A 12,149-nucleotide genomic window follows, 5' to 3' on the forward strand; every position below is an offset into this window, starting at 1 on the left:
AATAAAATCTAATTTTACTCATAAACATGTACAATTAGGTCGTAATTAAACAAAGTTACTGTAATGAGAGATACCTCACCTAGATGTGTCTTAGTGCAGAAGTTGAAGTCGATCATATAATAAACATAACCACTTTAAATAGACAGAGATCCTTTGTTAAGTAAATTCATGAATTTTAATTTTATTAAAATGTTATTGTATAAGTTTGCTGCAAACAAAACAGTTCTTTGAACAAAGTGCACTCCCCTTCTCAAAGTCACTCTAAATGTGCAGATTTTACTAAACACAAATAAGTCAGCCAGATGAACTGTCATATTTCTGCCCCTCTTTTCCTCCTATTTATATGATGTTTTTTTATCTCTAAGTCTGTTTTGTTTATTTTCACTTTCTCGGGATCCCAGTGACTCTTCATATTCCATCTCTCCATCCCTCCCTCCACCTGCCCGTCTCTCCCGCTCCCTCTCTTCGTCTCTGTGGGTCTGATTAGCATGTGTAGTGTATGTTCCGTCATGCTGTAGTGTTGACCTGTGCTGTCATCTCCGTGATTACCTCCCTGATTCACTTTCCTTTTTTAGTAATGTGCAATCAATCATAATCAATTAGCCAAAATGTTGAATCATTAAAACCATTATCATTAATTAAAATAATTATCACTTTCTGCCAATGCTTCATTACCAGTGTTGTCTAACGTGTCTGCCACACACCAGACTTTCCTGCTTTTTTTCCCCTCAGAAGTCAATTTCATAAAGTTCTTTTAAAAGCTCTGTTGATGATGTGTCCATGCAAACAATCACTGATTGCCTTACTTTGGTTAATAATAATTATTGTACATTTTTTTCTAATATACACATTTGAAAAAGTGGTAAATGATTAGTAGCTGATCCAAAAGAAAAAAAACATTATGTCATAAAAGTTTTGATTGTAAAATATATAGGAGGATTTCTGAGATTCTGAAACTCCCCATCAGTACATAAGCAGCTCCTCTTGTCTTTTGTCACTGTCTGTAGGATTTGCTGCCTAATCTGCAGCACTGCTTTCCTTCCCTCACGCTTGGCCAGAAACTGTCTTTTCTTCCACCTCAGACCCTTGTTCTTTAAAGGACAGAGCAGAGATGAGACAGGGGCACCTTAATGATGTGTAAACATCCAGGGAGAGACAAAGTGCTTGTCTAAAAAGCCCTGGGGGAGAAAAAGAGAGGCAGACAGACATGCAGCTCACTTAGTCCGGCACACTGCCTCAGCCCGCGTGGTAATTCCAGGCGATTGTCAACCCACTTCTCTTCTGTGCGCCTGTTGAAACCTGGAATAGACCTGTCACTCCTTAACCCTCAATAATTGCTCACGCCAAAATTTACTTGAAAGCGGGCTGGACCCCCACCCCCCCACCCCCCCACCCCCCGAGGGTGTGAAGGGTGCAACTGAGTGCATGTGTGCGCAAGAGATGTGTGAGTCTGTGTGGGCGTCTGTTTTTCCAGCCCAACCCACTGGGCAAAGAAGGGTCTCCTCGCTCCCATGCCCCCACACTGTGGAGAAACATTGCTCACTGCCACCTGGGGAAAGCAGACGTCTCATTGGGGTCATGCCACCCCAGTGGAATGTGAGTCAAAAGGAAATGGGCCTGAACATTGCACAGTATCCCCAGTCTGAGCACCATTAAGCTAGGCATCCTCGCTCAAGAATGGATGTCCATTATTACGGAGAGCACAAGGACCATTCATTGGGCTCATAGTCACTCTGCATCACTACACTAAGGCTAGAGATGAGAATAATAAACTTCTAGCTAGGCATATTTGGGCAAATACAAATTGTTAAACCAATATATCTCAAACACTTATTTTTAGGTTTTATCCATATGAGATCTGGCAATGCATATCTTAATATGTAGAAGATTGTGGAGCCTTATAGAAATACAAAAGTATTTTGGGAAATTAGATCTAACACTGAAATCAGGATGAAACTACATTTACATGTTTAGAATTTGGTTTTCCACGATTGCCTCGATGTAAGCACTAAGCACTGTACATGACAATTGATGAAAGAGTTTTGTAAGAACAAGTGTCCGGAATAAGGGAAACAACCATCCCACTCAGTTCTGGTTGCCTCCACCTCTGCCTGTTTATGATGAAGGACTCTTTTTGGTATTAGAGTGAAAGAGACAGGCAGGGCTGGCTGTCATGTCATAAAGGATGCAGTCAGAGAGAGCAGACATGATTTCATGGCTAATGATTCCCACACTGATATCAGTGAGGGCTGCAGAGGGGATAACCAAGTTGAGCTGTCTTAGCTCAAATGATTCAATTAGGCCAGCTGTCCCTATTTGTCATGGCTCAACTGGCTTCTAGATTACCTTTCCAGAGTGCACACGTGGCTCTGCATTGAACTTACCAGCTCAACAGTTTCAGAAAAAAAAAAAAACACAGAGAAAAGGAAAGAAATGGAATGAAATGAAGAATCAGTGGATGGGAAGAAATGAAACAAAGAATGCAGTAATAACTGCATTATCCACTTAAGTGCTGAAGCCAATTACAGGGATAAATGTGACTTTTTGTTGGTGAAATCAGAGGAAAGCCTCGGAGCGTACTAAAGTGACTGCGGAGACGCTAAACATGGAAATCTGATCAGTAAAACGGCATAAAAGACAACAGCAGAGGAAATGTGAAGGTCAAGAAATAAACAGGCAGTGAAAAGAGAAGAGAATAGAAAATAAAGACTGCATGAATAATGTCACTGTAATTATTTACTTGCCTTTCTCTGTTTTTTACTCTGACATAATGTCTGGACATGTGGCATTATTCTTAAGTTGTATCAATTATAAAAAACATGAAAATTGAAGAAGAAATCCTGTCCACACATTCCTCCTGCTTCTTCAACGTCCCTTGTTCGGGCTTCAATTAAGTGTGTGATCAGTATTAAATTCAAGAAAGTGTTAGAGTCATTAGTGTTGATTGAGTTGATGACTCCAAGGGCAGTGTCTTCTTCCTTTCACTTTAATGTGGTTAAAGGTAGATTTGTGTCAACTAACCTCATCAGATCTAATTAACACAATTGTCAGTTTTGGGTCAGGGAGTACAAGATGGGGATTGGCACATTAAAATGGCTAAATATCTCATTTATTATAGATAATTAGTTATTATAGCACTTTTAGTGCTGTCAGTTTTACATTAGCACCTGTAAAGTAAGTTAATTGTATCTCTGTGTAATGCCAGGAATAGCTCAATTAGATATGTCTTCTAACAGCCCAAATAACAACATCCCATTAAAATCGGGAACATAACATGCTTTGTGGACAGTGGCCTCCATGTTTAGGTGACCGTAGAAACACAAATGATGTTTTATTTTTCACTCACGGCCAAACATCAACACATTACTGCACTCCACACGAGCCAACATTAATACCAGAAATAAAAGGCTTTATTGACAAGTGAGAAGCCTAATGGGGCAATTTCCCTTAAAGATGCTCCGTGTACTGCTGATAGTCTAATAACAATGTGAGAGGAGATAATGACATGACTCTGATATCAGGGCAGCTTCTCATCCCCGAAACGTAAATGATGTGGTTCATTCATAGAAAAACAAGGCACACTGCCCAATGTCATATCATAACTAAAAATATTTAGTTATTTATTTTTTATATATATATATATATATATATATATATATATATATATATATATGAAATGGATTTGAAGTTTGAATAACTTTATTCTAGATGTCTACTGTTACCAATATATGTTTATCCCTTTTATAGTCTGATATATTTTTGTGTTTTATTGAAACGAATGTACAGATGACAGCTGTTTGATTAAGTCTAGAGTCCAAATATGCAGCTAAAATGTTTCCCATGCTATGTGCTTAACGTTGTTTTGTCGATTCTAGTCTTGTTCGCCTGTGAAAAAAAAGAAAAAATTTTGATCTTTCAGCTATGTTCAGTATATTCAAATTTATGTTACGGTTACTTTTTTCAATGATGCTGCTCATGGCTGTTTAATTTTCACTTTAAAAAAAAACAAATTAAATACACAAAGTGCTTGTATACAGCCAATGGTGCATTCAAACATAAACGAAAGATCTGTGTTTGTCAGTCCAGTCACTTTGTTTCCTCTTGTGCCAAAATGAGCACTGTGTAGAACGAGGGCAGCCTCATCTCTGAGCTGTCAAAGCTCTGACTGGGATCACTGTTATTACAATGATTGAGAGAAAAGGCCGCTGCAACAGAGAAAAAAAAACATCCAAAAGGACTTTAAAGGTTCACACATTTGTCTTCATTAATACAATTCTCTTGTGTTTTGTCAGTTTTGCTACCAAACAGTTATACAGTCGTATAGTCAGTGAGGAGATAAAAGAATCAGATATTTACAGAGGTCAGAGAATCAATACTCTAAATTGCAATGCTTCATGGGGCAGTCTGTCTTGTTAGCTAAGAAGCTCCACAGGCTGTGGAGTGTGATAATAGTGACATGTAATGCAATCAATCACCCACTAATCACTGCAGAAACAGTGAGCATTTTTGTGTTTTTGCCATAGCACAGCATTCGTGAGCTGAAACACACTTTATCTATTATCTGCTTAACCTTCAAATAGTAGATTGAGAAATTGTCAGGATGCTAATGTACAGTACTGTATTTGGCGTTGAGATCTTTAACACCTGGGCCAAATAGTGACTAACACCCAGACTTGACAGGCCCAGGAATACAGAACGTCATTACTGCCTTATCTTTAGAGATGGAGGGAGGTGTCAATGACACTTCTGCTGCATGCAAGCAGCAGCTGAGCTGTGAGATTTCCTGGCACACAGCACTGTCTTCCTGGCCAGAGCTTTGTCGTTGAACACAGAATCTTTACCTTTTAATTACAGGAATATTTATTGCTTATTGAATCTACATATAATGTGGAATCGTTTTATTATCACATTATTGAGAGTTTAGCGCAAAAAAACCTGTCCAGACAGCACTTTCTTATTTCTTAAAAGAAGAGCAAAAACTAAACATTTCCTGCAAAAGTAAAGTCGTAAAGTAACTAATGGCTAAGGCTGGTTATTAAATGTAAAGTAGTAAAAGTGAAATATTATTGTAGTACAACTACATTTAATTATTTCACAGAAACTCTGGTTTTTACTGTAATTTTTGCATGCAATCATGGCACCTCTTAAGTTTCTAACACACAGTCAGAAAAAAGGAAACAAGTGTGATTCCCAAAATGTATTACTTTCTTAAAGATGATCTGGTTCTGACCAGTGACTAAACTCACATTACTTACAATAGTTTTAATTGGCTAATAATTCAAAAACTATTTAGCCAACTTAACTAGCTCAGGAATAGTTGTACATGAATCACATTTTTTAAATCAAAACATCACTTGTGCCACATTGCTACCAAACTTTTCATGTGTTGTTAAGGAAGAATGAAGCACCAGATGTTGCAACTTCATACCATTAATCTTACAACAACAGGTGTTATTATATTATTTTTGTCTCCTCCTTGTTCACACAGTGTGTATGCTCTCCCAGTATTCATCCACTGTCAGAGTGCTGTGCCTGGTTGGAGAGCAGAGAGACAGAGGGCTCATAGAAAACCTCTTCACCTGCTACCTTCGCCCTTCCTCTGCTCCTCCATGTGTACCTGCAACACTGGGCTGCACTGCATCATGGGTGCAGCTGAGGCCATGCCAAAACACAATTTGGAACGTGTCCAGCACTTCATTGGAAAGTAATGGTTTTCACTGAACTGAGTTATGACCAGCTGTTTGCAGACAGTCTGTGACATACTGATGGAGCAGAACACCGTATGTTGCTTTCCAAATCAAATGATACAAGGAGTGTGACAGTGTGGAGAAACATCTGTCATTAGCAATTTTCAGCACGCTCCACTAATTCTGGACAAAATACGCCTAATGAAGTTACTGCAGGAAACTTCAAATATTGTCAGTGCAACGAGGCCATAAGAAGCCAATGCTCACCAAGGCCTGTAATCTGATTCATTTGTTGTGAGAAAAATACAGAAGGAGGAGGGTAATTGCTTTTGATCAGGATTTTTTAAAATGCAAATCACAAATGTTCGTCTTTAATCCAAGAACAAAACCCCAAGAAATCAAGGACGAGAGTGTGACTGGCTCTTCTTTATTGATGTCCCCTCCCTTGTAGTGGTGCTTCATGGATGGAGTTTCCGTGGGAGATGCAGGCTTTGATGGGCCTTGTTATCAGGTTCAATCACCACATATACATGAGACTGATAACGTGTCTTGAATTCTGTTGTCTGCGGGTGAAACCCATCTGTTCACACTACAGAGGATCTAGTTTTGACATCTTACAGGTTGTTCCTTCAGGTAACTCAAAATCACGATTGGAATAACCTCATATTTACTATATAATAATAGGTAACCATATTTTGGGGGTTTTGCACTAAATAGCATTGCTTTGTCAGTACCTTTATTTAAATATGGACTATAAGTCTAACACTAATAATATTCATTTGGCTACTCTGTGTTTGTAATCTGCCAGCTTCCAGGAACTGTCCTCAATTTATTCAGACTCTGCTGTTGAAGATGAGAGGGTTTGTGACAGGCAGCTCTGCTGAAAGTGGTTCTCTCCTCCAGAACAGTTGTTGTAGTGAGAAGTGTTAGAGACGGGTGGGCGTCTGGACCCAAGTATCCTGCTCAAACACAAGGCCTGTGTCTATCTGGCAGCCATCTCCAGGCGGCAGAAGGGCCATAAACCCGTCTGTGTTAATTCTGCCGTAATTATCATGGGTGCCACATGTTATGCAGGATGTCCTACCACTGCAGATCCACTTAAAAGTTTGCAGTGAAATCCTTCCACACTGCTGCTTAAAGCTGTGGCATACAAGTGTGTGCAGAGGGTGACAGTTGGCCATTGTGATTAGAAAGGGCTGCTCCTGGAGCCCTGCCCCACGTCTCATTTCCTGTCGTGGTCCTTTGTAATGATGTGTTTTATGCAGTGCATGTTGGTGAATAACTGGCTTCACTGAGATGACAATAATCACCCATAATGCCCCTAGGGAGGGGCGGCCGCTCTCAGGGACAACAGTAGTCATAAATATGTAAAACGGCTGCTGTCCTAACTGTGTGCAATTCCACAAACACACTTTGTCTCAGTTCAAGGTTGCTCAGACTATATAGTTAAATTTGTTTTATTTTTTAAAGTAATTTATGAATTTGATGCAAAACGACACCCTTCAAGCATTTGTGCCTTACGCTTAAACCAGACATCCTTTTAAAAAGATGCACAAAACTAAACCAAGCTCAAGCAGAATTAGAATGTTTACTTGGTTGAGCAATTTATCATTTGCCCTATAATCCATCCGCTCATAAAGCTGTAATATTACTATTAACCGTCAGTCTCAGTCGTCCTGTTGCTATCAGGGCTAATACGCAGTCTTCTCTACTGCCTAATCTTGAGTTTCGGTTTCCCACAGGAGAGCCACATGCAGCCCCTCTTAGCCTGGCTTTGCCGTGCTTTGGCAGGACTTCTCAGTTTAGCACCCTGAGAAATTGTACACTCTCTCCCAATCAGTGTGGAAGGCTTTGTGTGTCTCCCTTCTTGACCTTCTCCCACTCCTGCGCGCCTGTCCTCCATCTGTCGGAGAATGCTTTCTTCCTGTTGTCCTGTGATTTTGACAAGATCACCCACAAGCTCCCTTCTTGTTGTCTGTTCACAGTGAGACAAACTGTACACACAGACATTGCTTCTTACACTATGTAGTAAACTGATTGTCAGCATTCTTTCACAAATTTGCACACACATACACACATGAATATATGCACACAATCATACCTGTGCGGAAATGTGATACTGTACATCCTGAACTATCTATTTTGGTAAAACCAAACCGCTGCATTACAGTCCTCTCACCAGTATTAGCATGCCCTCCTGTTTCGTGGGTTCTAGGCAGTTAGAGCAGGACACTGACATCTCAACATGTCTGTCAGGTTAGTGGATGTCTCCCTGCTTAAATCTGCTGAAGTTGATTTGTGAGCATAATGCCTGATTATAGGATGGGTGACAGATAAATTTTATCAAAATTAAGGCACAATTAAACATTTCATCTCCACTAATTACTGGCTGTAGATTTGGCATGATGACCATGTGCTGTAGGAAATCAGCAACCATAACACATTTTAATGGGACACAGCTGTCTTACAGCTTGGTAATATTTGCACAGTGCACCAGAACTGTAATTTATGAGACAGAAAGAGAGAGAAAATCCGCACTAGATTGAGTGCCAGAATAGATTTTGAATTTATATTCTTTAATGAGGTTTAGATTTGTTGCTGGTGGTTGCTCCTTATTAAAGATCACTGTGGATGTTATGGTGTCTTGGTGCATCTGGAAAGAGATTGCTATTGTTTGTATGTGTGTGCAGTTTTTGTAAATGTTTGCTAAACTAATGTTAACATTTTATCTTATATCATCGCACACTGCATTTCTTTGAGAGGCTCGTTGCACGAAGACAGAGGGAATAGTAGTTGTTTTTTTTTTTTGTGAGCGTGCACGCTCTGCAGGCACTGGGCAGACTTGATGGGTTCATGCTAAAGTAATCAGCCCCAGTATCCACTTGTGCCAAGGAATAAGCCTGGGAAATTCACCAAAATGTGGCAACAGCTTGGGAACAGATTGATGCAGAAGGGTGAAAAAGGCTGAGGGAGAGTGTATGTGTGTGCTGAAATGACTGTGTATGTGTGTGTGTGCTCTCAGAGCTAATTCCAAGCCAAACAAGAGGAAGCTTCTTCTTAGTAACTCAGCTCTGGTGTGCTCTGATGGTATGTCTCTGGTGGGGTCTAGCATAGCCTCTTCATTTATATGGAAGTTTGGCCACCAAATCCACTTTAAAACAGACGCACTGTGAAGAATGTGAATTTTATCTTTCTTTCCTTTTTGACTGGATCCTATTTAACTAACAACGGCGATTACTGGATCTTTTAGGCACAAATTATAAACGTCAACATGGCTTGGTAAAATAATAAAGGTGACCTCTGAAGTAGACTGTGCAGTCTTGTTGAAGTTCTCTTGAGAAGCATTGTGACTGATTAAAAACATTAATGCTGCTAAAGCTTGTCCTCACCCTGTACTCAAACTCTCAACAATATACCCATATGCAAATGAACCAGCACACACTTTTCGTTGGATGCTGATAGGTGGGCTTCCAAAACCAAATAATGTGACCAACTAAGATATTTTCAGACTCATTCTATATTATACCAAGTTTGCTGTACTGATATCATCCCAGCATTATTTCAGCATTGCGTCAGTGGACCGGGCAGAAGAGAAAAAGGGCTTGGTTGGACTGTGCACACAGGCTGAAGGCTATGTTTTGTTGGAGCCCATCGAGGTTAATTTAACTGCTGTTTTCTGGGTGACACCTTCAGTCTGTGACAGGTCTGTGAGGGCTTGGTGCTTGTGGCACTTTGCATGATACCCCACCAGCCTGCAGTTGGGTCCGGTTCAGGTGCAGCTCAGTACAGTACACCCCCTGAAGGTCCTGTTGACCTTCTTTCATGAGTGGTTATGTTCTTGTTTATTATGGACACATTATGATCACTACGCTAAACATGAATGTCTGACAGACGCAGGTCATGGTTGCTGTTTATTTTGAGCTTTTTGTTAAACTGCAACAGCTCATTACTAAGACTAAAACAGAGAAGAAATAATTAAAAATCTAGATCCTCTCGATGATACGCACATCTTTAGGTGAAGCAACACTTGTCTTTTTAAACCTTATTTATCTACATGTATTTGCTGTGGTTGTTCAGGTTGCCTTGGCTGAGTTTGACTACACTGATGCTGCAGTCTGTGGCCACAGAGCGTTTCCGCTTTGCCCTGAAAACAAATGTGACCACAGGCTGGCGTACAGTATGTCAGTTTGTGCACCGTGCTGGAGACTGACGTGGGGGCTCACCCTCGCAGATAGCAGGCTGTTGTCCTAAAAGTGCAGCACATTGCTGTATCACCCCGGGATAGAAAATCAGGGACAGTAAAGGACAATAGAGTGCATACTGAATCCTGGCATCCAACCTCTCTTTTAGCAAACAAGCAGCAATTTAATAGGTTTCTGGTACATACACAAGACATTTTTTTCTATTGGTTAAGCTACAGTGAAGGTTTTGAGACATTAATTATGCAAGCAAGTGTTTCTTCACTCATTAGGTCAGCTATGCGCTTGAATAGTGCATCTTTGCTGAGGGAGTCCAAACATTAGTTTAGTTGTAATTGAGAGAAATTAAGCCACGCTTCAAGCAGTTAAGCTCTTTGCATTAAAGTGTGCACTGCAATGCTCTTTGTTAATCTCTGATCAAGTGGGATATTACCTCTCATCACCAGCTTAATAAATGCCCATTAAAGCGATGCACCGTAAATGCCTGAAAAATTATGGATTCCATTTCGCCTCCCTATAAAATAATACAGTTTACCAAACAGTGAACAGCATCAAAGACAATGAACTTTAGCATTTTAAAGGAACATGACAAATGTGTGGCGACGTTACACATGTCAGTTTTTAATCCTGAACATACTCTTCACCCTCCTGGTCATGCAGTGCATATGTCATGGAGAGGGACAACAGCCTCCTGCCAATGTTTCATACCAGGCTGAATCTGTTTGAATCAGACTCTGCATGAATGGATGTTTGTGCTTTTTAAAATGTATTGGGATGTTCTAATGATTTTATCATGACATTTTATAGGCAAATACACTGAAGGAACTTATTAGTTTCGCTCAATGAGCCAATGGAGGCTGTCAACATATTTTAAGGTGTGACACTGAAAGCAAAAATTAATAATCCCAGATGTCACATATGAAAACACGATGACTATGTTTACAGAGACAATAAATATCACTACCATCTATGCCTGGTGAACATTTTGCCACTAAATTCCTCATATTTCAGGAAAAGAAACAGGTGTTAATGTATGCGTTTGCATGTGTAGATGTATTAACAGAACCGTCACAAGCCCTGTGTAGATCTGTGTTTGATTTTTGACAAGTGGTCCTGTGTGCTTTGTGTGCGCCTGTCTGTGTATTGTAGTAGGCCAGTGACAGAAGAAGAGGACTGTATTTGTGGAGGAACAGCATGGCTGCAGAGAGGAGTGGAGATCCTGAGGGAGGCCTAATGGTTCCACTCCTTCCTGCACAGAGATAAAGACTCATAATAAGCATGTATGCTCACCATCTGGCCCTGTGCATGTGGCCCTTATGGAGGCGAAAGCAGCGCAATCTGTAAACGATCAGGAGCCATGGCGCTCCCCCTAGAGAGGCCGCCATGCAATCAAGGTGACAGATGGCAGCACCACTGCTGTGGCCTCATGGAGGAGATCAAAATCACCTTCAATAAACTCTGACTGGAATGGGCACAGGCCCCTCAAAAAGTCAGTTTGTCAGTCAAACTGTGGCAGCTTGCTGAAACAGGGGGAACACACAGCGGTCCATCCGTGCACCGCCCGATTTCCATATTTTCCGACTGACTGAGCCTGAACTGTGATCTTTCTCCAGTTGTCCTCTCGACTCATGCCGGCGTGGGTGAGCTGGCTGCCAGGACTAGCAATGCTACTGGGGGGAAAATTGAGAACATGATGCTGCTAATGTGGGGCAATAGGAGCGGATGGTGGTAGAGGGACATTAAATAACTGACTGGTATTCCACGTTTGATACGACAGGACCCCCATGATTCTCCATGTTTATTAAATTACACACAGTCACATACAACCAAACACGACATCATCATCATTATACATTAAATAATTCAACTTATCGCCAAAATATAGCTTTACATTCAGTACTTATTTCCTTGCCTCTGATATTTTTTTGTTTTAACATCTGATGGAGCAGCATGGTTCGGCCTCCGCACCGTGTCTGTATCGGAGTGTTTGTGTCCCGAGCATGGAGACAGAAATGCTTGGGAATGCTATTTCACACATCCCCTTCATCTGATGCGCAGCTTCTGTCACTGATGTGAGAAAAACAGCCTGACTCTCCAAGATTTTTTTTTTTGCACCAGTGCAAAAGTTCAAAATTGAAACGCCATCTGTTCAATAAAACTAATCTAGGCAGGGAGAGCTGCTTCCAAGGCTGTCCTGATTGGATATGTTATTTGTCTTTGAACTCTGCCACAAGGTTCAGAATCAGCCCAGGATATTGTCATT

The sequence above is a fragment of the Channa argus genome, chromosome 19, assembly GCF_033026475.1.
Source record: "Channa argus isolate prfri chromosome 19, Channa argus male v1.0, whole genome shotgun sequence".
NCBI classification, from domain to species: Eukaryota; Metazoa; Chordata; class Actinopteri; order Anabantiformes; family Channidae; genus Channa; species Channa argus.